The 25680-nt window shown below is 47.4% G+C and overlaps 1 protein-coding gene across 2 annotated transcripts in view; it reads right to left on the bottom strand.

Annotated features, from left to right (window-relative positions):
- Positions 1 to 25680, bottom strand: part of NOL4 (nucleolar protein 4) — a 271241-nt gene that overhangs the window by 218928 nt on the left and 26633 nt on the right. The window lies entirely within an intron of this gene.

Raw genomic sequence — 25680 nt, 5'->3', positions numbered from 1 at the left:
GCAAACCCATTCCTTTGCCTGCTGTGGTTGCCCTTGCGGACACCTCAGCACTCTAGCAATGGAGCCAGAGCTGCCTCCAAGCACTCAACACCTGTTATCTCTTGTGCTGCAGGTCCTGCAGCAGTTTCTGCAGGCTGCCCCCCAAGGCCCTGCAGGAATGCAAACCCCAACTCATCATGAAGAACCACGTCATCTCTCTGCGAGCGCAGCTTATACAGCTGCACCTCACCATGCACTGCCACTTCTGGTGACTAGACACCAATTCTGACCGGTGGGACCAGCTCATTATGGAGCAACCAGCAGTGGCTCCAGAATTTCTGCAGGAGGAAGGACACCTTTCTGGAGCTGTGTAAGTAGTTTGCCCCTGCCCTCAGGTGATGGGACACCCACATGCGACCGGCCATTCAACTCAAGAAGTGGGTCACCATCGCCTTCTGGAAGCTTGACATGCTGGACAGATCCATCAGGAACCAGTTCGCTGTGGGGAGATCGACTGTCATGGCCCTGGTCATGCAGCTATGTCCTAGGAGGGGAGTGAAGTGCTGGAAAGGGGTACCCTAGGAAAAGGGGGGCTTGATGGTGGTGGTGGTAGAAGTATCCTCCTTGGGAGGTTTTTCAGTCCCACCCTCACAAAGCACTGCCAGGGGATGGGGTTCTTAGGGGGTTGCTCCTGGTAGGGAGGTGAGGGAGAGGGGCAGGTGGGCTCAGGGACTTCCCAAGGGCTCTGGCACCCCTGCGATTCTGTTTGTCTCCTTCTACAGGTGGTGAGGGCCATCAACACCATCCTGCTGTGCAGGGTTATCAAATTGGGTGAAGTGGACCCCATCGTTGCTGGCTTTGCCAACATGGGCTTCCCCAACTGTAGTGGGGCTTTTGACGGCACCCGCATTCCCATCCGGGCCCCTAACCACCGGGCGTCTGTATACATCAATCAGCAGGGGTACTTCTCGATGGTCCTGCAGGCCATCACGGACCACCCTGGGCAGTTCACCAACATCTACCTTGGGTGGTCAGGGAAGGCGCACAACACCTGCGTCTTCCACAACTCTTGTGTCTTCCAGAAGCTGCACAGTGGAACTTTTTTCTCTGACTGCACCCTCAGGGTTGGGAACATGAGCATGCCAATGTGCATCATGGGGGATGTGGCCTACCTTTTATTGCCCTGGTTCATGAAGCCCTATACTGGACACCCTGACCCCACCAAGGAACGCTTCAATGTCAGGCTAAGCAGGGCCCAAATGGTGGTGGAGGGCACCATCAGGTGTCTGAAGGCAAGGTACCATTGCCTCCTTACCCAGCTGGACGTCGAGGAGCAGAACATCCCCCAAGTGGTGGTTGCATTCTGTGTCCTTCACAATATATGTGAAAAGAAGGGGAAGATGTTCCTGACCTGATTAGCAGGGCCTTTGAGCAGCCGCGCATGGCTGCTATCCAGCAGGCCCATCAGGGGACTGTGTGCATCCAGGAGGCCCTGAGGGAGAGTTTCTCACAATGACCCCAGTGACACTTTCCCAGGGGCCTCCCCACAAGGGCCCTCTGCATTGCCCCTCCCCTCTGTACCTTTCCTCCCACACCCCTCCTTTTATCCTCCTCCCTCCCCTCCCCTCCCCTCTCCAGCAGAGACAACAAAACACACTTTTTGTTTGAGAAAAAATAAACTATTTGTTTTTTTTATTTGGGGTAGAAGTAACTGGGGAGGGACTGGGGAAAGAACCGGGGACAGGAGAGGAGAGCAGAGGAGAGGAGAGGAGAGGAGAGGGAGGGGGATGAGAATCTTAGAGGAGGGAGGAGAGAGCAAGAAGAGGAAGGATGGGTGAGGAGAGGCTCAGGACGGGGGCTGGGACTGGTGCCTAGCTCTGGTGGTTCCACAGCCTCGGGTGCGGGGACCTCAACAGCCATGGGAGTGGGGGTAGGAGGAGAAGCAGGAGCTGGGGCATGCACCATGCCAGCGATGAGTGCTTGCACAGCTGCGCAGATGGCGTATCTTCTCCAGCATCTCCCGCCAGGTCTCCCACCACAGCTGGGTGGGCTCCTCTGTCTCCGGTCCACAGTGTTCTGCAGGTCACACAGTGCAGAGATGTGCTCCCATTGGAATTCATCCTGGGTTTTCCTGTGCTGGCAGGTCATGTGGGATTAGGAGGCTGCCCGAGGTGGTATCAATCACCCACCTCTCACAGTGGCTCCGGCTGTGGAGAACAGAGAGACAGTCATTCATCCCTGGAGATACTGTGCCTGAAGCCTCGCTCTCATCTGTGAGCTGAGACTGACAGTTCTGAGCTCTGATGGAGGCGATGTGCTTGGAGCAAGGCCACCTGAGTCCTGGAGAGCAGGCCCTTTCCTGCAGGATCACAAATGTCCAAGGGGGGAGCCTCAATATCCCCATGTCCCAGGGACAAGCAGGCATGGGAAGGTGCCAGCCAGACTGGAAGTCTACCACCAAGGGTGAGACACAGGGCAACGGGATTTCCCTTCATTCCATGCACACACCAGGTCTGGCAGTGGTGGCGTCCCGCGAGGAGAGAACTTGTATCCCTGCCCACTGGAGGACAGGGAGGCAGGGTGTTGGGTGGGAGGTGTGTGTGAGCAGCAGACACTCCTGCGCCTCGCCACACTGTCCCCAAGAGCAGATGCTTCCCCAAGCATGCAGCTATGCCAATGTCCGGCACTCCTGAGTATATGTGTGTGTGTGTGTGTGTCTCCACATCCCCAGGCTCTTCTAGTGGTGGCTAGTGGTGGGAGTGTGGCCCAGTCTGGTGTCAGGAGTGTAGCAGGCCTCCACAGACTCTGCGAGCAATAGCACAAGGGTCCTCTTGTGCAGCTTCCTGGGCTGTGTGCCTCAGACTGGTGCTCCATGTTCATCCATGTGCACAGGCTGCTGTGCAAACTGCAGGCTGAGAAGACTGCACAAGGAGTGCATGCCAGCCCTCGCCACCTACCACCTCCACCCATGTGTTTCAGAATAGTAATGGCACTCACCTGATGGGCCTTCCCCAGCCTCAGACGATGCTTGAAAGAAATCCAGGGCATGGGGTACCAGCTCCAGGTCCATCATGGTGATGGTGCTGGCCTCGTCTGGCTCCTCCTCTTCCCCGTCCTCCTCTTTCTCCTCTGCTGTGACTCTGAACCCCAGGAGGGCGACAACGGGCATTTCCAGTCCTAAGTCCACTACAGGGGGAGGGAAGGCACTAACCCTAGGATGTTGTGCAGGCCTGAGAAGTAGGGGCAGGTGTAGGATTCAGCCCCAGAGTGGGAGCTTGGCATAGGCCTGGCGGAGCTCCTTCACTTTCATCAACACCTGCTCCGGGGTGCGAATGTGGCCCTTTGTGCCCAGGCTCTCAGCCATGCAGCCATAGACTTCAGCATTTCTACATCTGGTGTGGAGATCCTGGAGGTTTGCCTCCTCACCCCAGATCTCAATGAGGGCCAGGATCGCCACACAAGACCAGGAAGGTCCACACTTCTTTTGTTCCCTGGCAGGGTCCTGAGAGCTTGCTGCCTGCTCAGCTAGAGCTGGGGAGGGCTTGGACAGAGCACGGGGGTGGCTCATTGCAGCAGTGATAATCATGCAGGCTGCTACAATGTGGCAGAGGAATATCACGGCCTGCTTCCTGCCACAAACCATTTCCCTTCTGCCTGCAGCTTTAAGGGCTGCAGGGGAAGGGAGACTACAGAGATGGGATGAGTGTGGACAGAGTGGCCAGCAGGGCACTTGTGGAATTTCCCGGAAGCCCCTTATTTCTAAATAACTCCAGCTGCCCTGTCTACACACGCGCTTTTCCAAAATATCTGTTTTGGAATAGGCGTTATTCCTCGTGGAATGAGGTTTACAGAAGTTGGAATACACCACCCGTTATTTCAAAATAACAGGCTTGCTGTGTAGATGCTCACAAAGTTATTTTGGAATAACATCAGTTATTCTGAAAGAATGCCGCTTGGTAGACACACTCAGGGAGTGGGAGGATAACAGGTCAGAAATATTGGAGCACCCTATGAATGGTAGAAATATTGACATCAAAACATTCAATTAATTTTTCACAGGACAGAACAAGTTTTTCACTCTTCAAGTTGCTTTGTACGGTGATTATCATCACTCAAGCTGCAAACAGGTACTTAAATAATTTCATGAGGAACACTTCAGTGAACAGGCCAAGAACTGATTAAGCTTTGAGAGCAAACTATACTTTCAGTGCTATAGAGTCAGGCTGGGTCAGCTCTTGCTGTCACTACTCTGCTCTAAAACCCTAATAAATGTATTAGTCTTTAAAGGACTCCTTGTTGTTTTTGCTGAAACAGACTAACACGGCTACCTCTCTGAAACCTACTCTTGTGTTATATATACTGAGCATAGAGAACTTCAGCTCCCAGTGCTCTCAATTCAACACCTCAGCATTAAATTCACCTTTTCTTTTTAATGTAATGCTTTTCCTTATCTTGAAACTGCCAGTTTGTATTTGTGGCATATGTAGTAATAGTGAGATATTTTTTCCCCCAAGTAGGTTATTTTGGTAATGCAACTGAGTCTATTCCTAATGATAATGGTTAGGGGTATATATATATATATGTGGGTGTGTTCATGTATGGTTTCAAAAGAAGACTATATTCTCTGGTCCTGTAATCTTGCTATTAATGATTTGCTTCAGGTTTTTGAAAAGTAATAAGAAACCTACTAATTAAATTTTCACTTTTAACATTTTTTTCTTGTTTCAACAAAATTTAGCAGCTAACTTTTTAGATTTTAAAGCGTAATGTTCATTCAGGTGATCATGCACCAGCAGAAAGCAACATAGATCTATAATGCCACCTTTTTTCAGACAAATGAAATGCAACTACAGTATGCCAGAGGTAACCTAACACTGAAGCGAAGTTTACATGAGAACTCATTATTCCAAAGTGCTACTAGTGAAATTAAATGTGTGTTTTTGAATTATTTTTCAAATACTCATAACCTCAGATGTAAGGATGTTCCCATAGGGAGCATTTTTAATAAATAACATGATATGAATATACCAAGATCCACATGTTATAATTGGGTTCCAGGAGAATTCTTCAGCTATTGATAAACAGCTCAGTAACAAAACTAAAAAACCAAAATTAAATTACTTAAAAATAATCCTGGCTAAATCACAGAAAACTTTGAAAAGTCAGGAAAGACCTGGAGACTTCTAACAGGATGAAGAGCTCTTACCTCTAGATCACTGGTTCAAATTTTGTCTAGGTTTGTTATTACTCACTGTCTGACATGCTGTAGTGAATAATCCTATACTGATACCGGGATGGACTGGAGGGCCTAATCTCTTTCATCTATGATTTGGAGACTGCCTTTCAATGGTCTTTGAGTAAAAGGTCCGTGGTCTTTGCACTGCTCTCAATGGACAGCTGTCTCTATCACCAAAAGCACTGCTGTAACAAATCATTAATTGGCACCCTTGTTAGCAATCACAACAAAGAGACCCACAGACAGATTTTAAGCAGAACTGATGCTGTGCCTAGTGCAGGGGATGTAAGAGTCAGATAAAGATATAAAAGTGACTTTACATCATCTTTACAAACCCTCAATTCTTGGACCAACCAGTGACTGGTTATATAGATATAATAAGCACATTTACCCAGCATGTCTTGGGTGCTTAAAGAGGGGCTCCAGCTAGGGATGTGGGGGATGCAGGAATCAGGATTGGTGGGGAGGAGGGGCTCCAAACAGGGAACGTGTGTGTGTGTGTGAGTGAGTGAGAGAGAGAGAGAGAGAGACTTGGGAGGCAAAGCCTCCCCCCTCCCCAAGATTCATACCAGAACCACAAAGGGCACAGCTCATCTGTGTTCAGCAGACAAAGTGAAGTGTGCACTTTCCTTCACTCCCTGATGAAGGGGAACAGACAATAATGTCTCCATACAAATCTGGGAGGGGAGGGCTTCAACCCACTCCCCGCGTCCCTACAGGGCGTCTGGGAGTGGGAGGCTTGGGGCTTGGGCAGTACTGGGCAGGTGGGAGGGTGCCCCCATTGAGCCCCTTTCACCTGTCTGCATAGTTTTATGAGAAGCAATCCCAATCCATGAACACCCTATTTTCCTGGAACAACCAAACCCTCACGTTGCTTTAAGTTATGATAAGAGGAAGCTGTATGCCAAATTTGGCGGTCCTAGCTTTTATCATTTAGGAGTTCTCTGACAAACAGACAAACTCAAATATACAATAGATTATAACCAATTATAAAATGTGGATATTGGTGGGTTCGTCCACATTATGTATTAGTACAGCTCAGAGCAGATACTGTAAATCACGCTGAGCTGCAATGTCAAAGGGGCCAGGAAATGCCAGAGTACAGAGGCACACCATACTTAACCCATACTGAACAAATATGCACTCTACTCTGGGGCAGAGCTGACTAGATTTACTTAGCCTGCAGGAAGGGACTGAGGGGGTATGTCTACACTACAGCACTAATTCGAACTAACTTAGTTCGAATTAGTTAATTCGAACTAAGCTAATTCGAATTAGCGCATCTAGACCTAAAAACTAGTTCGAATTAGCATTTTGCTAATTCAAACTAGCATGTCCACATTGAGTGGACCCTGAACCAAGGTTAAGGATGGCCGGAAACAGTGCCGGCAGGGCATCAGATGAGGACTTAGAGCGTGGAGCTGCTGTCTCAGGCTAGCCGAGGGCTGTGCTTAAAGGGTCCCGACCCCCACCCCGGACAGACAGTTCACAGGGGTTCCCTGCCTACAATGCAGTCCTGGCTTGGAGTGCCCTGAGTGCCCACACTCGGCACATCACACCACTCGGTCATCAGCCCGGCTGCACTTCCCGCAGGCTGCCATCCGGGGGGGGGTCAATCGGGGGCTGCAGGAGAGCTTCCACCCCAAGGAGCCTGCAGAGCCACCCCAGTCCTTCCCCATCGGGGGCTCGTACCCCATTCCTCCCTCACCTCCTTCCACTTACTCCTCCCTAGCCCCCCTTCCTGATGTACAAAATAAAGGACACGTGTGTTCAAAAATAGAATCTCTCCTTATTGAACAAAACTCGGGGAGACTGGGAAAAGGAGGTGGGAGAGGGGAGGGCAACTAAAATGATCAGGGGTTTGGAACAGGTCCCATATGAAGAGAGGCTAAAGAGACTGGGACTTCTCAGTTTAGAAAAGAGGAGACTGAGGGGGGATATGACAGAGGTCTGTAAAAGCATGAGTGGTGTCGAGAGGGTGCATAAAGAAAAGTTCTTCATTAGTTCCCATAATAGAAGGACTAGAGGACACCAAATGAAATGAATGGGTAGCAGGCTTCAAACTAATAACAGAAAGTTCTTCTTCACAAAGCAAATAGTCAACCTGTAGAACTCCTTGCTGCAGGAGGCTGGGAAGGCTAGAACTAGAACAGAGTTTAAAGAGAAGTTAGATAAAGTCATGGAGGTTGGGTCCATGGAGTGGTATTATTCAGGCGGTAGAAATGGCGTCCCTGGCCCCTGTTTGAGGAAGGCTGGAGATGGATGGCACGAGACAAATGGCTTGGTCATTGTTTCGGTCCATCCCCTCCAGGGTCCCTAGTGTTGGCCACTGTCGGCAGACAGGCTACTGGGCTAGATGGAACTTTGGTCTGACGAAGTACTGCCATGCTAAGCTCAGGGCTCAGGGTCGGGGGTCTCACTGGACCACCCTGATTTTCATGCACACCTGCTCCTGGGTGGCCAGGCTGGCAGCTATCCTGCCCTAGATGGCCACTTTCCTGTGCCTAGTGCGGACGTCGTGGATGAGGTCCACGATGTCCGCACTAGACCAGGTGGGCGCCCACCTCTTGCGGACCCGGGCAGGCTCCCAGGAGCCACCAGCCTGGTCCCGGGAAGAGGCGGAGGGCTGGGTGGCAGCGAGTGGCTGGTTCGTGCCGTGCCAGGTGCAGGGTCTGCTGGCTGGGTGCTGGCAGGCTTGCATCTGGCACGGGAACCGTAGCTAGCCCGTGACTCTTTAAGGGCTCCGGGGCCGGGAGGGGGGGCAGACGAGTTTCCCTGGTGGTGCCCAGAGTGGCCACCAGGGAAAGCTGGGGAGGGCTAGCCTCCCACTAGTTCGAATTAAGTGGCCACACAGCCCTTAATTCGAACTGCTTAATTCGAACTAGGCGTTAGTCCTCGTAGAATGAGGTTTACCTAGTTCGAATTAAGCACTCCGCTAGTTCGAATTAAGTTCGAACTAGCGGTTTGTATGTGTAGCGCCTATCAAAGTTAATTCAGACTAACGTCTGTTAGTTCGAATTAACTATGTAATATAGGCATACCCTGATAGACATGGGAAAGTGGTAGGTGGGAATTGGCACTGGCACTGGCACTGCACCTGCTTTTTCCTTGTTGTGCAGTTTGATCTCTGCGGCTGTTTCACAAACACTAAACATGCTGGCTGATTTTTGTTTTGAAAGATAGATTTTGTACTATATTTTGTTTGCACAAAGATTGATTTTTGAGAAGTAAAGTGCTCTAAAGTAAATGTGGTTGATGGTTTTTAAATAATTACTTGGGGTTTTTTTGCCTGACTAAATTATATTTCCATTATTTGAAAGACAACCCCTCTTTTATTTTTATTTCTCTTGCAAGGGCAGAAACAATCAAATCAATTCCTCCCAAATGGATGACTTACACAACAAGCCAATGTAGACTACAAAGCCTGTGTTTCTGTGGCAAAGAGACAGTTGGGACTGTTCAAAGCATTTATTCCAACTCTCACTCCCTCATTCTTCTTTCCCCTCCCCCACTGTAAATAAAGTCCGCAGCACTAACAGGCCAATCCCTGCCATCAGAACTAAGATTAGAAAAACAAGGCTCAACCATATGTTCAGTCCTGACTAGCATGATCGTTAGGAGCCTGACATCTGCAGATGGAGAGCACTTTTCGCCATTCAGCTGTAACATTCAGCTCCTGCATATTGAAGTCAGTGTTAGCAGGATTTTGCTCAGAAGAAATTTTCAGCCATGGCACATACATAGCCTCTTATTTCCAATTAATTTTCACTACAGCCATTGATGTGAAGAACCAAATAATCTGAAGGAGATCTAAGACAGAATGCATGTTGAGTTAGTAATTGAAAAAAATGAACCCATACAAGCAATTTTGGTAACTTCCTCTGGAAGGGAAAATCTCCAATAGCAAATGTTTAGTCAAAAACAACCCCAGAGCTGTTCATGATGTAGGAATCCTTGCCAGTATTAGATCTGTTGAATCCTTAAGAAAAGCCATGCAACATACCAGCTTTATTTGGCCTTTAGGGCTGTGTGGTAAGAGAACAGAATGAGCTAAACATTTTTTTTAATTATTTTGAAGACCCAATGGACCCAATATTGTTTTTGTTTTTTAAAATAAAACCCATCTGCCTTCTTTTTAATCTTTCCTGCCTTACTCATAAGTAGTCACAGTGCAAACACTTCTATAGTGAAAGCAATGGGACTACTTACTATACTTGCATGAGTAAGGGGAGCAGAATTGGGAACCGTGTGTATAAGCAATATAATAAAATGTACTTTTTCCTACCATGTTTCTTGGAGTTACTCCTCCCTCCCCTTGGCCTATCTGCTACTCCTCCTGTAATCCAAGACTATGGTTTCTTTCAGAGCTTTAACAGATTTACGGTTTGCACCTTCCACAGGGCTATATGTTCAGGCATGTTCAGGCACCACTCCACTGAAGGCTGAGAATCAAAACCTAACTCTAAATCACAATTAGCAATGAAAATTCACTAACTCAGTGCTTTCAGTTCCTCTTTTCAAATCTTTGGTCCACACTAGATCCCACATTTATCAATGCCTAAATTGAGAGGGATACTACTGTACAAACTTTTCTTTTTAATTTGCAGTATTTGGTTGCAATCTGATATCAAAGATAAATAGATGTCACCCATCACAAAAGCAGGAGTCTAAGTACAATTTTGTTCCATAAGAATGTTGTTTTGATGAAGAAAGAAAGAAAGAAAGAAAGAAAGAAAGAAAGAAAGAAAGAAAGAAAGAAAGAAAGAAAGAAAGAAAGAAAGAAAGAAAGAAAGAAAGAAAGTCCCTCAAGAGTGATCACTATTATAGTCACACTTGTGTAAACTCTCTTGTCCTATTTTGTTTATCCCCTTGTGGCTACTAATGCCTGGAATAGGTTTATACCAATACACTTAAGGCACAGTCAATTTATCCAACACAAAGATTTAGATGAAATAGCCTGCTCCTGGACAATTAAGATTAATTATTATTCTTTTATTTCGGCAAGAGTTAACTTGCCCCTGGTAAGGATCTTCATAATTGTTATTAGCAGTATCCCATGCTCTGACTGAGTATGAACCAAGTACTGTGCTCACATTTTTTCCAGCAGCTGGAACCTTTTGTCACATTTTTTTCTCTCTTCATGTCAAAAGGAAGAACGTTTTCTATTCTTTAACTGTTACTGTGCTTTAGAACATGAATCAATCTGAAACAAAGACTTAGAATTACAGGGTGTTCTAAATACAACAAAGTAAATTCTTAGAGGTTTCACTGGAACTTGTTTCCCTGTCTCTAATATATCACATCCACAGGTGAATCTTAGAGCTACAGCATTCAGTGACATACCAACTTTTTCATTCCTCTGTGTACACTGGCTGTATTAAAATATTGGAATACAGCACTCATTTTTGTTCAATAATAAAAAATTATAATAAGGGTTTCCTACTTTTCCTCATTATCTTACGTGTGCAGCCAGACTGCTGGCTGCAACCAGCTGCCCCAGTGGTGGTTGCATTTTCTGGTTTGTGATATTGTAACCCCCACACTTTTTTGGTGTGGTACTCTGTCCCATGAAGCGGCACTTACAGAGAGAAATAATGAGTTTCCTCTATAGCCTTAGTTGAGAGCCAGCTGGCTTTTAGCTCAAGCTGTAGAGCAGAGGGCGGACAATAATATTTGAAGGGGCCACTTTGCAAATTTCAAATCTGGTCAAGGCTGCCTTGGGGCCAGGAGACTTTGCGTGGTCCCCTACCCACAGATCCTGACTGACCAGGGGGTAGGGTAGTGCGTGAAGTCTTTTCCTCCCACCGCTGCCCTGCTACGGGCATGCTGTGCCTAGAGAGAGCCACCAGCTGTTTTGAATAGCTGGCGGTTCATTCGAGGTGCCATGCACCTCTTGCAGCAGGAGGAGACTTCATGAGCTCCCTGTTGCCAGGCTAATCAGGGCCTGGGGGCAGGGAGCACGTGAAGTCTTTGCCCCCTTCCCCCGCCCTGCCAAGGGCATGCAGTGCCTAGAGGGAACTGCCAACTGTTTTAAACAGCTGGCACTTCTCTCTATGCACCATGAGCCCCTGGCAGGGGGAGGAGATTTTGCACACTCCCGTTCCCAGATCTCAAATGGCTTCGGGGCCAGGGAGGAGCAGGGTGATCATAGCCAGATCAAGCAGATTTGATGCAGAGGAAGTAAGAGAAGTTATAGTATGTGTGCCTGCACTAGAATAATTTGGGGGTTCACGCTAGGGTTGTCTCCCTGATTGGCTGGGAGTCTCCTGGAATAACAATTGATCTCCCAATGGCTATTGAAACCAATCCAGGACATTTTAATAAGCTAGTAAAAGTCCAGTTTTCAGTGCAGTGTGTCTAAGGCAAGCTCCCTATCTGTCCTAGCTCCGCGTGGCTCCAGGAAGCTACAGGTACATCTCTCTGGCTCCTTGGCACAGGGGCAGCCAGGGTGTCTCTGCACGCTGCCTCTACCCTTAGCACTGATGCTGCAGCTGCCATTGACCAGAAACTATGGCAATGAGAGTTGTGATGGTGGTGCCTGCTGGAAGTGAAGGTGAGTGAGGGTGAGGGGAAAGCAAGCAACAGAAGAAGGGGGAATGGAGTGAGCAGAGAGGGGGACCTTGGAGAAGAGGCAGGGAAGGGATGGGTAAGGGGTGTGGCCTCAGAGAAGGAGTGTGGCAAGAGTGTTTAGATCTGTGCAATTAGATGATTGTCAACCCCAGTTCACTAACAAACTTTAGTATTAAAGGGACAGTTACTTTAAATGTCCCTTTTGAAAACAAATGTATATGGCATGCTGGATTACTCAATATTCAACAAATTTAAAATCTAATTGTTTTCTCACCATTTATGCTCTTTGTTTACATATAAATGCTTAGGTTCAGGAACTGAATCTTATTCTGCAGTTTGGGAACCTCATGGCCTCATTCTTCCTTATGGGCTTAGCTCTGGCTATGTCTACTCTACACTTCTTTTTTGGAAAAAGACATGCAAATTGCTCTCTGCAATTTTCATATCTTTTTCTGATTTTTTTTTCGGAAGAGGCTTTTCCGAAATTTGGCCCGTCTACACTGGGACAAATTTCAGAAAAACTTCCTCTTTCTCAAGAGCCATTCTTCCTCATGAAACAAGGTTTACAGGGCTTCCGAAAGAGCGCATCTGTTCTTCTGCAAAAACTGTCAGAAGAGCAGACGCGTTCCCTGGACGTGGCAGAGTTTTTCCAGGATACTTCTGGTATCCTGGAAAAACTCCAAAGTGTAGACACAGCCTCTCTGACCAGACACCATCTGCCATGATGCACCATAGTCTGAGGTAGTGGTGGGCAACTTGCAGTCCATTGGGGTTCTGTGTGTGACCTGTGAGACATTTTGTTTACTGTTGCCCATGTCACAGGATTGCCAGAGTCCACTAGTTTCTCTCTGCATAGCTTTTTTCCTCCCAGAATTACTCAAGTGACACACACGTAAAGGCAGGGCAGGTGAAGTGAGGTGCATGCTGAATGTACACAACATTGACTGTGAGAGTAATGTACTCCCTCTGCATCCAACCAAAGTGCTGCTGTGGTTCACTTGGTACACCCTGCAAATTGTAGGTATGCAAGCACAATTAGCAAAACTACTCCAACCTGGGAGACCATCTACAACAATCCTTCTTCTCCTAACTTAAAGCAGCTCAGGGTTTGGTTGTGCCAGGAGTGGGGGAGAGAACATGCCCCTGGGAGGACCCCCCTGCCCTGAGCCCCTCCTTACCCCCCAATCCTCACTCTAATACCCCCTCAGCCTTCTCCAGCTGGACCAAATATAAGACTGGGTTGCACTGACCAAAGATGACATCCCATCATCTCAGGCATTGGCATGCTTACAGCAGGATTATTTGATTACGGTGACTCTCTCCCCAGATCCTATGCTACCAGCACTCCTAGCTATCTTCAAGAAACCACTGACTTCCCGAGGAAACTACAGAACATCAGTAATCTTCCTGAAAACACCATCCTGGCCACCATGTATAAGCTCTTTACACCAACATTCCACATGAGGATGGATTTCAAGCTGTCAGAAACACTATCCCTGATGATGTCACAGGATACCTGGTTACTGAGCTCTGTGACTTTATTTTCACCCATAACTATTTCCAATTTGGGGACAATTTATATCTTCAAGTCAGCAGCACAGCCATGGGCACATGCATGGCCCCACAATATGCCAACATCTTTATGGCTGACCTCAAAACAATGATTCCTCAGCTATTGCTGCCTAGCACCCTTACTCTTCTTACGCTACACTGATCATATGGACCCTTGCGAAGGAGATCCTTGAAGAATTCCACAGGGATTTCAGCAATTTCCATGCCACCATCAACCTTAGCCTGAACCAGTCCATACAAGAGATCCACTTCCTTCACACTACAGTACAATTATACTATGGCCACATTTCCACCATCTTATACTGGAAACTATTGTTCATTATACTTACCTTCATGCCTCTAGCTTCTATCCATGATACATTTCCCAATCAGTTCTTTACAGCCAGGACCTAAGATACAACCAGATTTGCTCCAATCCTACAGAGACTAATACTTACAGGATCATCTATCAGGGATGATCTAGACTGTGCTTGGTCCTGCCATGAGGGGACTGGACTTGATGATCTCTTGAGGTCCCTTCCCGTTCTAGTGTTCTAGGATTCTAGGATCTCTATCTGGCATTCTTAGAACTTAAATATCCCCCCAGGGAAGTGAAAAAACAGATTGATAGAGCCAGAGGAATACCCAGGCATGAGCTACTTCAAGATAGGTGCACCAAACAAAAAAACAGAACTTCACTGGCCATCACCTATAGCCCCCAACGCATCAATAGCAATCTACAACCTACCCTGGAAAATAATCCCTCTTTCTCACAGGCCTTTAGGGACAGTTCAATCCTCACCTACAGACAACCTCCTAACTTCAAACAAATTCTTTTCAGCAACCACACAGCACACCTCCACCATACTCACCCAGGGTATGTCTACACTACCCTCCTAATTCGAAATAGGAGGGTAATGTAGGCATACCGCAATTGCAAATGAAGCCCGGGATTTGAATTTCCCGGGCTTCATTTGCATAAAGCCGGCCGGAGCGATTTTTAAATGCCGGCAGTTCGAACCCCGCGGCTACACGCGGCACGGAGTAGCTAGTTCGGATTAGACTTCTAATCCGAACTAGCTGTACTCTTCCTCGTGGAATGAGGAGTACAGCTAGTTCGGATTAGGAAGCGTAATCCGAACTAGCTACTCCGTGCCGCGTGTAGCCACGCGGCATGGGGTTCGAACTGCCGGCATTTAAAAATGGTGCCGGCCGGCTTTATGCAAATGAAGCCCGGGAAATTCAAATCCCGGGCTTCATTTGCAATTGCGGTATGCCTACATTACCCTCCTATTTCGAATTAGGAGGGTAGTGTAGACATACCCCCAGAAACCCACCCCTGAAATCAACTCTGGTGCCAGCTCTGTCCACACATCTATACAAGTGACATCATCACAGGTCCTAACCACATAAGCCACCACATCAGTGGCTCACATCCACTAATGTGATCTATGCCATCAAATGCCAGTAATGCCCCTCTGCCATGTATATTGGCCAAACTGGATAGTCTCTACAACAAAGGATTAATATACACAAATCAGATACTTGAAATGGTTAGACACAGAAGCCTGTTGCGGAACATTTTAACTTGTCTGGGCATTCATTAATGGATCTAAAAGTGACTATACTATCACAAAGAAATTTCAAAAACCAACTGGAAAGAGTAGCTGCGGAACTTGCCTTCATTTGCAAATTTGATGTCTTTAATCAAGGTTTGAACAAAGACCTGAACTGGATAGGTCGCTTCATTCAACACCCTAATAACATCAAAAGCAAGTATTGGGCACTTAAGCCCACTCTATTAGCCTCATTTAGCATGGACACTGTAATTGACAAGATTTTTTTCCTTCTCTTTCGCTTCCCATCCCCTCTTTTTCTGCTATTTCTTTGTACCCCTGGACCACTTGCTCCATTCATCTGAAGAAGTGGGTTGTGCCCACAAAAGCTCATGATACTATCTGCATTTTTTGTTAGTCTCTAAGGTGCTACAGGGCCATTCATTGTTTTTTAAGTTTTTTTCAGTTACAGACTTAGGGTATGTCTACGTTGCATTCCTCTTTCAAAAGAGGAATGCAAATGCAGCTGAGCGAAATTGCAAATGAAGCACGGATTTGAATTTCCCGCACTTCATTTGCAAAATTGTGTCCGGGTGCTATTTCAAAATACCCTATTTCCAAAAAAGAAAAAGGTCTAGACTTGGTTATTTCGAAAGAGAACCCGTCTTTTGAAATTACCCTTACTCCTTATAAAAAGAGGTTTAACACTAATTTTGAAAGATGGGTTTTCTTTCAAAATAACCATGTCTAGACTGCATTTCTTTTTTCGAAATAGGGTATTTCAAAATAGCACCCGGACGCAATTATGCAAATGAAACATGGGAAATTCAAATCCGCGCTTCAGTTGCAATTTCGCTCAGCTGCATTTGCATTCCTCTCTCGAAAGAGGAATGCAATGTAGACATACCTTAACACCGCTACCCCTCTGAGACAAAGAAATTATAAATTTCAAGCTCTCTCTACACTAGCTGAGGAAATGTGGTTCACTAGAAAAATGCTAGCACATTTTCACTGGTCAGTGTAGACTAGTCCTTTACTTTGTCCTCCTATAATGAATTATTGCAATACTGTGGTTTGGGCTTCAGTGCAGTGTCTTCATCAAGAAAAATATATGGTTATTTCTCATCAAAGATAAATGACTTACAGGGCTTTCTTAAGGGTGTGTGTGTGTTGGGGGGAGGAGCGTATCCTAGAGGCTGTTTGCCAGGGAGACAGCAGGAGCAGCTGCAGCTCTGTTGTTATTAGTGTGTGTGCATGAGAGTGTTTGTATATGTGTATGTGTTTGTGCACATGTAGATGTGTATCTGTGAAATCAAATTCAGTTTGATTCAATGAAACTTTATTGGCATCACAAGCTCTACAGATATTCCAGGGCAAAAGAAATCGACCCCCTTAGTCACCTGTCAATGACAGGTACAAATTCCCCAGGATGTGGCATTGTACTGTGCCTAAAATGCCCCATACATTGTACTGTGCCTAAAATGCTCCAACTAAACCTAAAATGCTCCAACTAAACAACTCAAAGATCAAAATATTATTGTAGGCTGTTTCCCTGAAATACTATCTCCTACACGAGGCATGTATCTGTTTGCCATTGGAATTCATTACTGATCCTGCTTTCCTAGTTTATGAATGGTTTATTATCAAATGATCATTTCCATCACTGACATTTTTCTCTCTGGGTCAGGGTTTGTTTGGGTTTGGGGTTTTATTTTATTTGTTTTTTTTTTATTTTGTTTCCCTCTCGGTGCTATTTGACAAAAATCTTTTATGATTCCTGATAATTTAGTAAAATTTCTTTCTCAAACTCAATCATATTTGGGATGTTGATGTAAAAAGCAATATTCCATCTTTATTACATTGGCTGTTCAGACCTTCTTTCAATTTGGACTGTTGTTTGTGTCTTCCTTTTTCTACTTCTAGTTTATGGTCTCTGGTTCTATATTTGGTGAGACTTTGCCTGAGCTCTGCACATTTCACTATAGGGTGGTAGCCTGCTGCTGTGATACAGTGAGTAGTCAAGCCTGCTGTATATAGATCTGTTCTTCACAGTTCTTTTTTACTGATGCATGGAGTATTTTTCTAGCATCTTACCATTTTTCAGGTTTCAATGGGGTTTTCATGGAATGTGTAATACATGAGAATTATGCAGCCCAGAGAGTGGAAGTCTATAGATCACACTTTCATTTAGGTTTAATGTTTGATCCTCTGAATCTTTGCAATAGAGACAGTGTTTGCTGCTTTGAGTGGGGATGGCATTCAAATGGAATGTTCTTTATCAGTAGTTGTATTGGAGTGATGTGCCCACTTAGGGTATGTCTACACTGCATCCCTAGTTCGAACTAGGGATGCAAATGGAGACAATCGAACTAGTTAATTAAGCGGGGATTTAAATATCCCGCGCTCCATTAACATGATCTCGCCGGCGCGCTAGTTCGAATCACAGCTGATTCGAACCAGGAAGTGCGCGCCGGGACGCGTTAGTTCGGACTAAAGCCCTTAGGGTATGTCTACACTACAAAGTTAGTTCGAACTAACGGACGTTAGTTCGAACTAACTTTCCTAGGCGCTACACTAGCGCTCCGTTAGTTCGAACTTAATTCGAACTATCGGAGCGCTTAGTTCGAACCAGGTAAACCTCATTTTACGAGGACTAACGCCTAGTTCGAACTAGCTAGTTCGAACCCTTTAGTTCGAACTAGTGGGAGGCTAGCCCTCCCCAGGTTTCCCTGGTGGCCACTCTGGCCAACACCAGGGAAACTCTATGCCCCCCTCCCGGCCCCGGACCCCTTAAAGGGGCACGGGCTGGCTATGGTGCCCGTGCCAGGTGCAAGCCTGCCAGCACCCAGCTAGCAGACCCTGCACCTGGCACGGCACAGAGCCACCCACCCGATGCCCCCCAGCCCACCCCCTCTTGCCGGGACCAGGCTGGAGGCTCCCGGGAGCTTGCCCTGGATCGCAAGAGGTGGGCACCTTCCTGGGCTAGTGCGGACATCGTGGACCTCGTCCATGATCTCCGCACTAGGCACAGGAAAGTGGCCGTCTAGGGCAGGATAGCTGCCAGCCTGGCCACCCAGGAGCAGGTGTGCATGAAAATCAAGGGGGTCCACTGAGACCCCCGACCCTGAGCCCTGAGCTTACAATGGCCGTCCTGGGTCAGACCAAAGGTCCATCTAGCCCAGTAGCCTGTCTGCCGACAGCGGCCAACCCTAGGGACCCTAGAGGGGATGGACCGAAGACAGTGACCAAGCCATTTGTCTCGTGCCATCCCTCTCCAGCCTTCCACAAACTTTGGGCAGGGACACCACTCCTACCCCCTGGCTAAGACCACTCCATGGACCCAACCTCCATGACTTGATCTCACTTCCCTTTCAACTCTGTTCTAGTTCTAGCCTTCCCAGCCTCCTGCAGCAAGGAGTTCCGCAGGTTAACTATTTGCTTTGTCAACAACAACAACTTTCTCTTACTAGTTTGAAGCCTGCTACCCATTCCTTTCCTTTGGTGTCCTCTAGTCCTTCTTTATGGGAACTCAGGAAGAACTTTTCTGAATGCACCCTCTCCACCCAACCCCTGCTTTTAGAGACCTCTATCCTGTCCCCCCTCCGTCTCCTCTTTTCTAAGCTGAACAGTCCCAGTCTCTGTAGCCTTTCTTCATCTGGGACCTGTTCCCAACCCCTGATCATGTTAGTTGCCCTCCCTTCTCCCAGCCTTTCTCTTCCCCTCTCCCACCTCCTTTTCCCAGTCTCCCCCAGTTTTTTTCAATAAAGACAGAGTCAATGTTGGAAGAAACGTTATCTTTATTTTGTACATCAATAAGAAGGGGGGCTAGGGAGGGATAAGTGGAAGGAGGTGAGGGAGGAATGGGGTACGAGCCCCCGATGGGGAGGACTGGGCTGGCTCTGCGGGCTTCTGGGGGTGGAAGCTCTCCTGCAGCCCCCCAATTGCCCCCTCTCCCCAGATGGCAGCCTGCGGCAAGTGCAGCCGGGCTGATGGCCGAGTGGTGTGATGTGCCCAGTGTGGGTACTCCGGGCACTCCAAGCCAGAACTTCTTTGCAAGCGGGGCACCCCTTAGAACTGTGTGTCCGGGGTGGGGGTCGGGACCCTTTAAGCGCAGCCCTCGGCTAGCCTGAGACAGCATCTCCATGCTCTAAGTCCTCCTCTTATGCCCTGCCGGCACTGCTTCCGGCCATCCTTAAGCCCTGTTCAGAGTCCACTCAATGTGGACTTGCTAGTTCGAATTAGCAAAACGCTAATTCGAACTAGTTTTTAGTTCTAGACGTGTTAGTTCGAATTAGCTTAGTTCGAATTAACTAATTCGAACTAAGTTAGTTCAAACTAGCGCTGTAGTGTAGACGTACCCTTAGTCCGAACTAACGTTACTCCTCAAAAAATGAGGAGTAACATTAGTTCGGACTAAGGGCTTTAGTCCGAACTAACGCGTCCCGGCGCGCACTTCCTGGTTCGAATCAGCTGTGATTCGAACTAGCGTGCCGGCGAGATCATGTTAATGGAGCGCGGGATATTTAAATCCCCGCTTCATTAACTAGTTCGATTGTCTCCATTTGCATCCCTAGTTCGAACTAGGGATGCAGTGTAGACATACCCTTAGTGTTTTTCTTATAATACTTTTATAGCCAATCTAAAATTCACTGACCAGTCTAATATGAAGCCCAGATATGTGTAATTTAAGGAGTGGTCAGTTTTCACATCTCTGTTATAAAATTGCATGCCATTTTGTTTAGAGCTTTTTGTTTTTTCCCCCAGATTAATCCTGTAGGGCCCATGTACTGCAGATGTAGGCTTCCTTGTAGACTATCTTGTATAGGAGATAGTATTTCATGGCAATAGCCTACAATAATCATTTGATCACTGAGTTGTTTAGTTGGGATACGTCTACCTACACAGCAACATTATTTTGAAATAACTTAGTCTGCGTCTACAGAGCAGGGAGTTATTTTGAAATAATGTCAAAATACTGCCAAGCTGGAGGACTTCTTACTCCAGTTCCTGTAACCCTCATTGTATAATGAGTAAGGGCAGTCGGAGGAAGAGTGCTCTATTTCGAAATAAGTGCTGTGTAGACACTCCCAATTTCTAAGTAAGCTATTTCAAAATAAGCTAAGCAATTGACATAGCTCAATTTGCATCGCTTATTTGGAGTTAAGCCTTGCTGTGCAAGGTTTGGAGTATTTTGCAAAGAGGTTAGTAGATCTTGTGTTGGAAAGCATAGCTCTGAGATGACATCCCCATTTTATTCCTCCTTTCTTAAGGTTTCTATTCCCATGTTAGTTATATTTTACCCTAGATATGATGGATTCATACATGGATTGAAGTCATATATTTCCCGTGAGTTTTATTTTATACCAATTTACAGTTCAGTCCTAGTTGCCAAAATGAATCAAAAGCTTTGTGCTGTCAACTCCAAGCTTTCAAAATCATGAGTCAGGCTCAGGCCCCCCAAAAATGTGCGATTTTAATAACATAATACATTTTGGTTTCCTTCTATTGCTTTCTGGTTTCTGAGCCTTTAGGATAGTCAGGTTACATTTTCAAGCTTTACTTTGCAATCATAAGGGCTACAACCTTCTTTTCCCCCATGAAAGCTGATATTTTCACATAATCACCAGTCCAAAGGTGCTGAGGTTTTATAGCATATATCATGGGACTTGCAATAAGATCACCGGAGTTGGCATCAATCTATTTTAAAGCTATATTCAAGTCTGTAAGGAAAGCAGATACCTTTCTGCTATTTTTTTCTGTTCATCTTTAAAGCATAGATGTTGTAGGGTGTGTTGTTGGCTGGTGGGTTTTTTTCTTCTTCATAGAGAAAACCAATTTGATTTTCATAGATTGTGCTGTTATTGGTGTGGTATTTTATTGTCATTTAGGGTCTCAGTCCTGAGCTATTGTAGACAATAGTAGTTTTTCAGTTGTCTTCCATAGCATAGAATCAGGCCCTTATTGAAGATGCTATAGAACAGTTTGCTGTTCCTGCACCTAAAACAGAAATCTCTGTAGCTGTTGGGGTTAAAGACATCTATGCTCCCCTCTTCCCCTCCCCAATTTCTTGATCTGCCCCAGAAAACTGGGAAGGAGAAGGAACGTGGTCACCTCCACTCAAGCAGAGCCAATCAAATTCCTACCTGCTCTCCCCAGGGCTCCCATAGCTCAGCAGGAAAGCAATCAATAGAGCAGCCTGTGCAGTTCTTTCTTTCCTCCCCCCTGCAATGTAGCTGGAATCCAGCAGGGGAGCAACTGAACAGGTGAAGCAGAGAAGGGGAAGCAGATGGTCAGAGCATTGGTGCTGGAATACTTTCAGTGGGGGGATACTAAAAGCCAACCCCCTTAACCGATCTGCCGGTCCCATCCTGAGCTGGGACCTGGAGCAGGGCGTGTCTCTGGAAGGGAGGGGGGAGACCCAGACAGAAGTAATGGGGCTGAGGCTGGAACCGCAGGTAAGGGTAGGTGTGGGTCCAGCAGCTGGGACCAGTTGGGAGGCCAGAAGCCAGGAACCCAGGTGCAGTTTCAGCAACTGGGATGCTGGGTGCAGAGTCAGCAGTGGAACCCACATGCAGGCAGGGCCATCCTTAGATATATGTAGCATATGTAGTTGTGTAAGGCCCCCGAAAATTAGGAGCACCACCAAGATAGCAGATAAAAGCAGGTCAGTTCTCACACACCCAGTGCACACTGCACTCTTTTTAGGTAGGGGTCGTATTCACACAGCCAAATGTGCCAATGCAGTGCATTCTACATGAGAGAGAGGGTACGGGGATCTCTGCAGGGAACTGTAACTCTGCCACTGTTAGGTGGGCAGAGAAGTTTGGTGTCTTTTGCTATCTCATCCCTTCCCTCCCCCCTCCCCCCCACGAGACTGTAAGTTTGGGCTACCGCAACGTCTACTATGCACAATGCTCAATGTGTGTCAGCAATGGGGGTGGTTCTTTGGAGAGATACCAGTTTAATAATACTGAATAGGGCTCCATAAATTTTAAGAATGGCCCTGCATGTGAAATCTGGGATTTGTGTAGCACCCCTGCATCCCTAGTTCCCGCGCCTATGGTTCAGCATGCTCTTTGCTCATGCCAGAACTTGTCCTAGGGCTGCAGGTGGGAGGCACTTGGGCAAACAACCTTCGTTCTCATTCCCATAGTGACAGAACTGGTTCAAACTCATCAGATTTAAAATTGCAGGGCTCAGGGATCATATTTTCAAATTGTAACCAAATACAAGTTTTCTTTTTAATGCATTTTGTCCTTGAAAGACACAAGTTAAAGCCTTTAAGGCCACTGATTGGACATCACAACGTCACAGCATGTACTTGCTGTTCCTTATTGCTACTGTGGCAGTGGGCAGTGCTATCTTTGCCTAGCCAAGTCTCATGTAGTATGGTCCTCTCATGGCATTCTGAATAAATCAGAGATTTAAAGCTGTGTCCAAAGATCAATGGCAGCCTTGTATCTTCCAAATACTTATAGCACATGAGGTTATATTTATTGTATTGTGAATAGCAAATTATGCCTAGGTTTGTGAAGAGCATACAGAATATGGAAGTGAGAGTTTACTGAAGAGAGAGAGTGCGTGTGTGTGTGTAAATAGATTTTATTTCTATTGTGTTTTTATTGGTATCTGTCTTCTTATTGTATGCAGGTTTGTTTATGCATGTTTCTATTACTGTGGGCCCATAGCTAGAGATGGGGCAAGGGCTACAACATGAATTGATGCTCTGGAGGTTTTCTGTGTAGGTGGTAATGCGGGGGAAGTTGCTGAAGTCATCTGTTGTCCAGTTCTTATCTGAGTGGTCTATTGGATCTGAGTTCAGGGCTGAATCTTTAATTAGACTAGCAATTATTCTTATTCCTATCCCTGCCTTATTCAAGAGTACCTTGTCACATAGGTGATTTTTTGTTGTCTATGTTACTATGCATCAGTGTCAGCATATGTGTGTGAATGTTAACGTATGTGTCTGTTTTGCTGTAAAGCAACATGTCTGTCACTGCAAGTGTCGGTAATGAGGAGGGTGTATGTGTGCAGCAATGAGAGTGTGATTGTCACTGCATGTCAGTATGAGAGGTATCATTGTCACTGTGCATGTCAGTATTGGTGTATGTTATTGTTATTGTCAATGTCAGTGGTGCGGTGTCAGTGTCATTGAGTAGTAATGTGTGTTGGTGTGTTTACATTGACTGTGTGTGTTAGTACTGGTGTGCACATGTGTGTGCAGTTGTATGTGTATGTGTATCAATGTCTCTGTATGTCAATATTGGGGGGATGTCTGTCACTGGGTGGCTTTGTGTATGTGCATGCATGTGCAGGGCCACTGATGGGGAAGGGGCAAAAGGAGCAATTGCTCTGGAGCCAAGTGATTCAAAAGGGCCCAGGACTCCTGGCCGCCACTTTTACTGTGAAAACAGCAGTGGCTGGAGCCCTGGGCCTTTTAAAGTGCCACCGGAGCACCATGCAGTGTGCTGCAGGGGACTTTGAGGCCTGACAGGAGGGAAGGGGGAGCGCTGCCCCCAGCCTTCTCCCTTCCATCCAAGGCCTCGTACCTTCAAGAGCCTTCCCTTGCCCAGGGGCCCAGCAAGTGTGTCAGCCCCACAGTGTGCGTCAGCACATGTGCGTGTTCATGTGTGTGTGTGTGTATGTGTGTGTGAGAGAGAGAGAGAGACAGAGAGAGAGAGAAAGAGAGAGAGAGAGAGAGTCACTGAATGTCAATTTTGGGGTTATCTGTATCATTGGTAGCCATATGCTTTGGGATGTGTGTCATTATGACTGTGTGTGTCAGTACTGGTGTGTGTGTGATGCACATGTACCCGTTTCACAGTGTGTCAGTGTAAGGGTGTTAGTTGCACTCAGTAGCAGTGACTGTTGGGGTGTCAGTGTGGGGGTGTCCATGTCACTGGGTAATAGTATGTGTTGGGATGTCAGTGTGTGTGTCAGTGTCATTGGATAGTAGCAGTACGTGTTGGGGTATCAGTGTCACCACATAGCACTACATGTCGATGTGTCAGTGTGTGTCAATGTCAGGCCCTCTGACTGGAGAGGAGGGCACAGTGGGTAATTGCCCCAAGGCCTGGAGAGTCAAAGGGGCCTGGAACTCTCAGATGTCACAGCTGCTACTAAAGCAACCATGGCAGTCAGCGCCTCAGGCCCCTTTGAATGGCCACCAGACCACCATTCCATATGGCTCTGAGAGATAGGGGTGCACACCACAGTTTGGGCAGCACTAAGGGTTGACTGCACTCAGCTCCGCCCCTTCTACTAAAGACCTTATCCCTTCCAGGAGCGCAGAGATGCCCTCCCCATCTTGCCTTGGGGCCTCCAGTGGTTGTTGGCCCTGGTGGTAGGTGTTAGGGTGTCTGTGTCACTGAGCAGTAGCAGTATGTATTGGAGTGTCAGTGTGTGTCAGTGTTAGGGTGTCACTGTCACTGGGCAGTGGCAGTAGGTGCCAGGGTGTCAATGTCACTGGGCAGTAGCAGTAGGTACTAAGCTGTGGGTGCCAGTGTCACCCTGTAGCAGCAGGCGCTGGGGTGTCAGTGTGTGTTAGTGTTAGTGTGTCAGTGTCACTGGGTAGCAGTAGCATTGGGGTGTCAGTGTCACTGGGCAGTAGCAGAAGGTGCTGGAGTGTCAGCGTGTGTCAGTGTTAGGGTGTCAGTGTCACTAGGTAGCAGTAGCATTGGGGTGTCAGTGTCACTGGGCAGTAGCAGTAGGCACTGGGGTGTGGGTGCCAGTGTCACCTGTAGCAGCAGGCGCTGGGGTGTCAGCATGTGTCAGTGTTAGGATGTCAGTGTCACTGGGTAGCAGTAGCATTGGGGTGTCAGTGTCACTGGGCAGTAGCAGTAGGCGCTGGGGTGTGGGTGCCAGTGTCACCTGTAGCAGCAGGCGCTGGGGTGTCAGTGTGTGTCAGTGTTAGGATGTCAGTGTCACTGGGTAGCAGTAGCATTGGGGTGTCAGTGTCACTGGGCAGTAACAGTAGGTGCTGGGGTGTGGGTGCCAGTGTCACCTGTAGCAGTAGGTGCTGGGGTGTCAGCGTGTGTCAGTGTTAGGATGTCAGTGTCACTGGGTAGCAGTAGCATTGGGGTGTCAGTGTCACTGGGCAGTAGCAGTAGGCGCTGGGGTGTGGGTGCCAGTGTCACCTGTAGCAGCAGGCGCTGGGGTGTCAGTGTGTGTCAGTGTTAGGATGTCAGTGTCACTGGGTAGCAGTAGCATTGGGGTGTCAGTGTCACTGGGCAGTAGCAGTAGGCGCTGGGGTGTGGGTGCCAGTGTCACCTGTAGCAGCAGGTGCTGGGGTGTCAGCATGTGTCAGTGTTAGGATGTCAGTGTCACTGGGCAGTAGCAGTAGGTGCTGGGGTGTCAGTGTGTGTCAGTGTTAGGGTGTCAGTGTCACTGGGCAGTAGCAGTAGGCGCTGGGGTGTGGGTGCCAGTGTCACCTGTAGCAGCAGGCGCTGGGGTGTCAGTGTGTGTCAGTGTTAGGATGTCAGTGTCACTGGGTAGCAGTAGCATTGGGGTGTCAGTGTCACTGGGCAGTAGCAGTAGGCGCTGAGGTGTGGGTGCCAGTGTCACCTGTAGCAGCACGCGCTGGGGTGTCAGTGTGTGTCAGTGTTAGGATGTCAGTGTCACTGGGTAGCAGTAGCATTGGGGTGTCAGTGTCACTGGGCAGTAGCAGTAGGCGCTGGGGTGTGGGTGCCAGTGTCACCTGTAGCAGCAGGTGCTGGGGTGTCAGCATGTGTCAGTGTTAGGATGTCAGTGTCACTGGGCAGTAGCAGTAGGTGCTGGGGTGTCAGTGTG

The sequence above is a fragment of the Pelodiscus sinensis genome, chromosome 2 (assembly GCF_052426305.1).
Source record: "Pelodiscus sinensis isolate ZL-2025 chromosome 2, ASM5242630v1, whole genome shotgun sequence".
Classification (NCBI taxonomy): Eukaryota; Metazoa; Chordata; order Testudines; family Trionychidae; genus Pelodiscus; species Pelodiscus sinensis.
The sequence above is the reverse complement of the archived record's forward strand: the minus strand, read 5'-3'. Positions and strand labels throughout refer to the sequence as shown.